Raw genomic sequence first — 7674 nt, 5'->3', positions numbered from 1 at the left:
AGGTTTTTTTTTGTAGGAACAGAAACGACAGAGGTTGAGGATCTGAAAGAAGGGCTATCGGAGAGGCTCTTTGCGACCGACCGGTTTCCAAGCGAGAGAGTGAACATGTACTCCACCGTAGATCTTCTTTTGGCGGTGAGAGACGCACTTAACGACACGTCGGAGATGGGTGAACACGAGTCAGGGGTATGTATCTCTGTTTGTATTTAGCTCAAGCTTATATGTTGTACATGTGTACGAAAGATAGAAATAGTCCGTTTTTTGGGATGTACATGTGCAAAAGATCATTTGTGTACGAGTTTGTTTATTTGCAATGATGTACACATGTATACAATTGGGCTAATTGGGTGTACATGTTGCAGCTAGTTGTATCTATGTTTGTATTTAGCTTGAGTTCATTATTATAAATAGACCATTCGAGATGTGTACATGTGTACAAGTTTGTTTATGTACGAGTTTGTTTAGTTATAATGATGTACACATTTATACAAATGCATGCTAATTGGGTGTACATGGTGCAGGTTGTTGTACAACCATTTCTAGAGATTAGTGGGACACATAAGGAGAGGTGGAGTATATAGTGGATGAAGAAAAATATGATTAAAAAGTGGAGTACATAGTGAAGCTGGTTAAGGAATGACATGTATTCAGCAATTCTCACTAGGGTGGAGGTGATGCTGAGTGTCCACTATATGTGCATTCTGAGATTGACGCGGCGAAGAAGCGGAGGGCAAGGGAATGGGTGTGTGTGGTAGCAGAGAAAGGTCAGTTCTGAAACAGAGACGGTAAGCAGTTATTTTAATAGGGGTAGTTTTGTGGATGCGGAGAAATACGCTGCGATGGGGGCACATGTAGAAGAGCTGGGAACATAAGTAACTAGGTTAACTGATGATTTGGTGGACATATTGAGGAAGCACTATGCGATTGATATCTACAAGAGTTTGGTTGTCCCTCTGTATTTATGTTGACGGTGGGTGTGGAGTAAATTTTAGTAGGTTTTGATAAGGCGTGTGGATCTATTTTGGTATGGTATTATGTATTTGTATGTAAAACGTTGGTAGTTTATTATATATTGAGGCATGTGGACCTATTTTGCAATATGTGTACATTGCAAAATGTTTTTTGTAAGGCATGTGGACCTTATATTTTACAAGATTATTATTTTATAATGTACGATTCTCTCAGAGTTGGGATGTACACTGAATATGTGTACATTGTAGATGGGTTCGATAACGAAGGAGCAAAGTTAATGGTAATTTAGATAAGGAAGCGAACATGTACACGAGAAGTGTTGTGTACCTATTAGCGTAGTACATCTTGGTACTGATGATGTTCATACGATATGTGTACATGTTAATTTTGTGTACATGTGTACATGGTTGTGTACATAGGCATGTACATTTATTGTGATGATGTTCATACGATATGTGTACATGTTGAGTTTGTGTACATGTGTACATGGTTTGTACGTAGGCGTGTACATTTATAATGATGATGTTCATACGATATGTGTACATGTGTACATGGTTGACATGTCATAGAAGAATGTAAGGGGATGCTCTCATTAGGAGGGTAGAGGGGCATGTCTTGTAGGAGTTCAATTTCATCGAAATGGGAGAAAATCAGAATTTTGGAGGAAGAGGTTGAAGGGGGCAAATGGAGTTGAAGTTAGGCTTTATAGGTTGGTTACGTGTTGAGAAAGGTTGTGGTTTCTCACCAACTTGGCTCGGTGTTGTTTGTCACCCTTTATAGAATAAGCAAGATTGATAGGATGGGGTTAGAAAACAAACATCCTTTTTATCAGTTTAATTCCGACATAAGCAGAACCGTGAAAAAAAAAACAGAAGAACCGTGAAAAAAAAAGAAGAAGATGAAGACGTGACTTTATCCAAACCAGTTAATCAGGGTCGTCCATGTAAAATGTACAAAAGAAGATCTGATGGTTGAGATATAAGACAGATATAAGTCTTGTCACAGATCTCAAAATTAATCTAGACCGTTGAGATGGTGAATAGATGAGTGGTGGAGGTTAATTTCCGCTAAAACAATGGTTTAGTTAGTCAGCATGTTAGTTGCAAGAAGACTAGTTTGTTAGACAAAAAAGAAACTGTTAGGATAAACTACCTTAGTAGAAGAAACTGTCTTATTATGTTATAAAAAACTCAAAACTGTCTTTCAATGTAATAAACTCAATATTATATTGGTATTCTTGTTGGAATTGCCCTAACTTTTTTAAAAAATATATAAAAACCCAAAAGAGCATCAACCAAAATGATCTAAAGTCAAAATATTACATAATATGCATCATATCAAGTTCAACCGCCGATCCAGCGCGTTCCGCTTACTAGTTCTACCATTCATAGATTACCAATAGCTGTTCTCAACCGTTGAAGCGTACCACATGACCGGTTGATTTAACCTCGTTTTTCGGATGCAGGAAATTGCCCTAATTTGCAGGCGCTACCGTTGTCATTTTTTTTTGATAAAGGATAACCTGTATTTTCATTTCCAATTAGTGATTTGCCAAACGGTTCTTAGTTAAAGTCTAAACTAATTATATTCTTATTTTGATAAGCATTCAATTTAATATCTCTGATATTTCTCATACAGTAGTTAAATAACTCAGTAGCGATATTATCTGTTGAATGCTTAAATATAAACATGTAAAAGTAGATAATATTCATATTAGATAATCCTCATAAGACAGTATGCCAAAGTCTTTGCCACGATAGTATCTATATGTGACTGATATGATAATGGGTACTCTTATGCCTGTGTAATTGTTTTTTTTTTTGGGTCTCATTAACAGGGCTCATTAATCTTGTTCATATATAAGATCGCATTTGGGTTATTCGTTACGCAAGGAAGCGTGAAAACCTAAAGATCTGGTAGATGTGTAATTTTTTGGCGGTTCAACCAAGAAGCTTACGAGCGTCTTCCTGTTCTTCACTGGTAATATTGGCGAAGCTTGTAAGCTTTGACAACCAATAAGCCTCAACCATGATCTTCTTAGCTTCTTTCTTTATTCTCAAGCTATAATGAGATCTCGAGTTATACTGAGATATTTTGTGATAAATTTAGGTTGAAACAAGAGAGTTAAGCGTAAAGTTCCATTTACTGACAGAGACAGAGGATTTACAGGTAACTAATTATCATGAAAGCCTTCATTTTAACCTTCCTCGTATTTTTAATCAACTATATATATGTTGATGTGTCCTGAATCTGGTCTGTGACCTGTAGCATTAGACAACATGTGGATCTCGACCAAATAGTAAATAATCATTTTTATATGAACTACAGTATTCTGTTTAGTCACTTGTATTGGGCGTAAATCTGCATATATTCTTATATATTTCTTGTGTTCTTTTAACCTTTGTTATATGCTGAAATTTTTTTTTGTTTTGCTAAGAGTATTCTGGCCCCACCGAGGTGGTACAGACTAGAAAACGAAGTGAGCATGGACGCTGCCAGGACATCACTATGTGGCTCAACGTATAACGATCTTCGGTCTCGGATGCTGCAACCCATATGTAAATTCCGCAGTGGCCAAGACTCGAATCCAAGGGCGGGCATTCCAGCTGGAGCTCCTATACCACTAGACCAAACCAACTTGGTTTATATGCTGAAATTGCCTCCAATCCAATAATAATAATATATCTCCTTGCATGTGAATGTTTTTTTTTGGTAAAACTTGCATGTGAATGTTGCCAATATGGTACCACGTTAATTCTCTGTTTCATTTATTTTGTCATCTGTTTTCCGCAATCCTTACATCCATTGCAACAATATCAATTATTTATTTTTCCTGTTTATTGTTTCTACACGGGCGGACTGGTGTCGCAGAGAATTTGCCAGATGATCACTCTTAACAGAACGTTGAGAAGATATTTGTAGTTGTTGGAAAGTAAAAAGGCTTTAAAACTCTTTTTTTTTTTTTGTAACTGGAAGGCTTTAAAACTCTACTTCTTTTTTTTTGACAAAAACTTTAAAACTCTACTTCACACTTTCATTTAGCATGGATTTTTTTCTAAAAATATTCACAGACAACAAGTATGGATTTGTTTCAGCGTTAAAGCCATTCGAATTTGTCATCGTCCAGAATTAAACTCTTCTCGTCCAAAAGGAGATTGCTTGATGAGCAACAAAGTAAGTACTAAGTTCTGTTTCTAATCATTTCCTCCGTTCTTGAGCTTTTCATGGACTTAAAGAGCTTAACATTCTTGGTGTTTTAATCCAAAGATTCACGCACTTAATGAGTATGGTAAAACTAATGTCGCGGATAAAGCTGTGAGTGAATATTTTCTCTCACACGTTCATCTTTAAATCCAAAACTATATATATATATATATTTTTTTTTTTTGGTTTTTTTGGGGTCAAATCCAAAACTCTATATATTAGTTTCTAAATATACCAAATGTGATCCATACCAGCAGGAGAAGCTGAACGATGAAATAAATTGGAGGAAAGGACTTCGTGTGAGGCTCCTTTTTAGAGGCTCCGTAAGTCAATAACACCCATAGGGATGGACAAAAAACCCGGATCCGAAGAACCGAACCAAACTCCATCCAAAAAAGTAGTACCGAACCCGAACCAAAATTGATTAAATATCTGAACGGGTTCAACATTTTGGTATCTAAAAAACCGAATCCGATCTGAACCGAAATATTTCGGATACCCGAATGTAAGCGAAATAGATTTATATACCTAAATATATTACTTATTTTTAGATTTAATATATATTAAAAACATCCAAAATATATAAGATACTTTTAAGTTGTCTAAAATACTTGAAAATATACATAAATAGTCAAAAGTAAATGTCTAAAATAGTTAAAATATATTCAAAACACCAAAATACTTGAAATATCTATTGATTTTCTATCCAAATATTCAAATCAAACCAATTTTATATGTAAAGTTTAGGTATTTGACATATATTATACAAATTTATATGTAATATATTATTTTGTTTTATAGATTTTGAGAAATTTTAAGCATATAATGAATATTAAAAATTTTAAAATAATTTAAATGGGTTATCCGAATCCGAACCGAACCGAAATTTAGAAATACCCGAATGGACTGAAATCTTTAAAATCGAAACCCGAAATCCAAATAGATCCGAACCGAACCCGAATAGGTACCCGAACGCCCACCTATAAACACTCATATATTTATCAATGAACACTCAAAAACCTTCTGCTGTTAATTTGCGTTATATTGTCTTTTACAGCCCAAATAAGTCCTCAAGAACAGAAGAAACTTTGATGGCATCCTCATTGATGACGAAACTCGTTATGAATCTAGAGAAGACTCCCCACGTCTCCATTTAACCGAGCAGCAGCAGCTGAATCTCTGTACAACTTTAAGGAAACACCATTTCTTGGTCTGCACCTGCACTTTAGGGTGATGACAACAATCTTGGAGGAAAAGGACAAGGACGATGTCCAAGAAGCTATGCGGTAGGAGGAGGAGGACGTAACTCCGGGATCGTGCTTGGACTCAGCCTCAGTCCAATGTCACCGAGCCTTAGCCTACACGACTTTTTGTTTCCAATATACCTGTTCGTTTCATGATCGCCACATCTAGCGGCTGCGATAAAAAATTAAGTCTTTCATCGCGATAAAGCATGGCACCAGTAAAACATTTTTAACTCGTTTTCAGTCGCAGCGGCCATCAGTGGCGGAACTACCTTGTTACCATGTGGGTCAATTGACCCATGTGAATTTATGAATAAAAAAAATTATATGTATATCTTTTTGGAAAACTGGAAAAATAACGTAAGATTTAGTAAATTGATCCCTATGGTATACATTAATTATGAATTTGATCCACTTGACAAATTTTCCTAGCTCCGCCACTGGCGGCCATTAATAGTGAATAAAAGGAACACTGAAAATAATGGTGGCACTGCGTTCCGTTTTTTTTGTATCTGCGATAACCACTGGATCTATTTTAACTTTCGATTGTGTTGTTTTTTGTCTCAGTCGAAGTGCATTTCTTTGTCGAGAGTCATTGGTTCAAATCCAATAGTAGGTAAAACCGGCCGAAACCCCTGCTTTTTCCAGCATGACGCCGCTGCGTTCGGCGATGATGAAACGAACACGGCTAAAAACAGCAACAAAGAGACCAAGAATGCCTGAGGAGCCAGAGGCTTCACCATGAGACGTGGCAACTGGCAAACCTTCAATCTCACTCTCACCTACCAATCTCTAATTCTAAAACTATAGAATTAACCAAACAATAAATGTGACTTGGTTTTGTAAGATGTGTTCACAGAAGCAAGGGCATGACTACAGGGGTGAATCCAGGATGTTTATTAACTGGGTGCACTATTTCATAATAAAAGGGAAATGGTCAAAATGTGGTCTCGAACTCAGAACCTTATGGGTGCACAAGCAACTCTTTTCAATCTGTTCTAACAGGATTTTAATGTTCTTTTACTCAAAAACTTTAATATACGGGTGCACATGCCTCCATAGTGTTGTACTTGGCTTCGCCCTTGCATGACTAGATGAGGAAGGTATAGTATATGAACTACGGAGGCATGGTTAAGTTTTAGAGGGTTTTCTCTTTATACATTTTTTTTGTCATATTCTCATTTGGGAAATTTCTTTTGTATGTTTTGATTTGTTTTTGAGAGATTAATTGGGATTGTAATGTATCATTCTCAAACTTCAGCTTTTTTTTTAATTCACTTGTACTAGTTATGTGACTCGAATATTAGTAGTAGAAAACTAATCATTAATCATGCTGTCCCAATTTTTAATGTTTTGAATATATGAATAGATGAATGATCAAAAATCAAACGACCAACTTAGTCTATAATAAGATTATGTACTAAATGGGAGAATGAAAATAACAATTTAAGTAACTTCTCCGATCTTGTAAAATATGCTTAAGAGTGATCATCAAATCAAAGAGTTAGTGAGAATAAAGTCTAGAGATGTGAACCATTTATTTTTCTTGAAGATGATGAGATCAATTAAACTATTAAAAATTGATATCCATCCTGTCCAGATACAACGAAGTTGTTGGATTACAGATATCATGTCTCAAGAACAAGTAGATACGTGTATACAATCGATTGATATATGTAACGTAATTCTGATTTCGAGGGAGAAATTGGCTGACTGTCGTTAATTAGTAAAAGATTCCAATTTAGCTTCTTCGCTAACCATTTAGTTTCTACTAGAGAAAATAGAGTAAACAACAACTAATATGAAAAAAGCTACTACATGATTCATATTTTTGTAAATAAAATGGTTCATGGTTGATAGATCATTTAAGTAAAAGCTCTACAAAATTATTACCACCACCGATGACATGCAGTTGTTCCAATTGTAAAAGTGTGTTAGAATGGACCACTTTTTGTTTCCATGCTCAAAGATTAAACAAAACTATTTATTTACAGATACACAAACGCATGTACTTACTTGCGGTAATTTAAAAGGAAATATCATAGGATAGAACTAAAATAATTTCTATCACAAATATAGACTCTAAAAATCAAAATGACCAAAATATTTTATTAAAGAGGTAAATATATACTTATACTCATATAGTTAACTAATTCAAACTTTAGGATTTAGAGTTAATAGGTGGGATTTGAATTTGATGTTTAAAATTTTATAAAATAGAAAATAAATATTAAAATTTTGAAAATAAAAATTT

At 35.1% G+C, this 7674-nt stretch overlaps 1 pseudogene; it reads left to right on the top strand.

Annotated features, from left to right (window-relative positions):
• The first annotated feature begins 1168 nt into the window (after positions 1–1168).
• On the top strand, positions 1169–6230 carry LOC106433017 (annotated as a pseudogene).
• The last annotated feature ends 1444 nt before the right edge of the window (positions 6231–7674 follow it).

The sequence above is a fragment of the Brassica napus genome, chromosome A1 (assembly GCF_020379485.1).
Source record: "Brassica napus cultivar Da-Ae chromosome A1, Da-Ae, whole genome shotgun sequence".
Taxonomy (NCBI): Eukaryota; Viridiplantae; Streptophyta; class Magnoliopsida; order Brassicales; family Brassicaceae; genus Brassica; species Brassica napus.
This window is presented reverse-complemented; position numbering and strand designations above follow the sequence as displayed.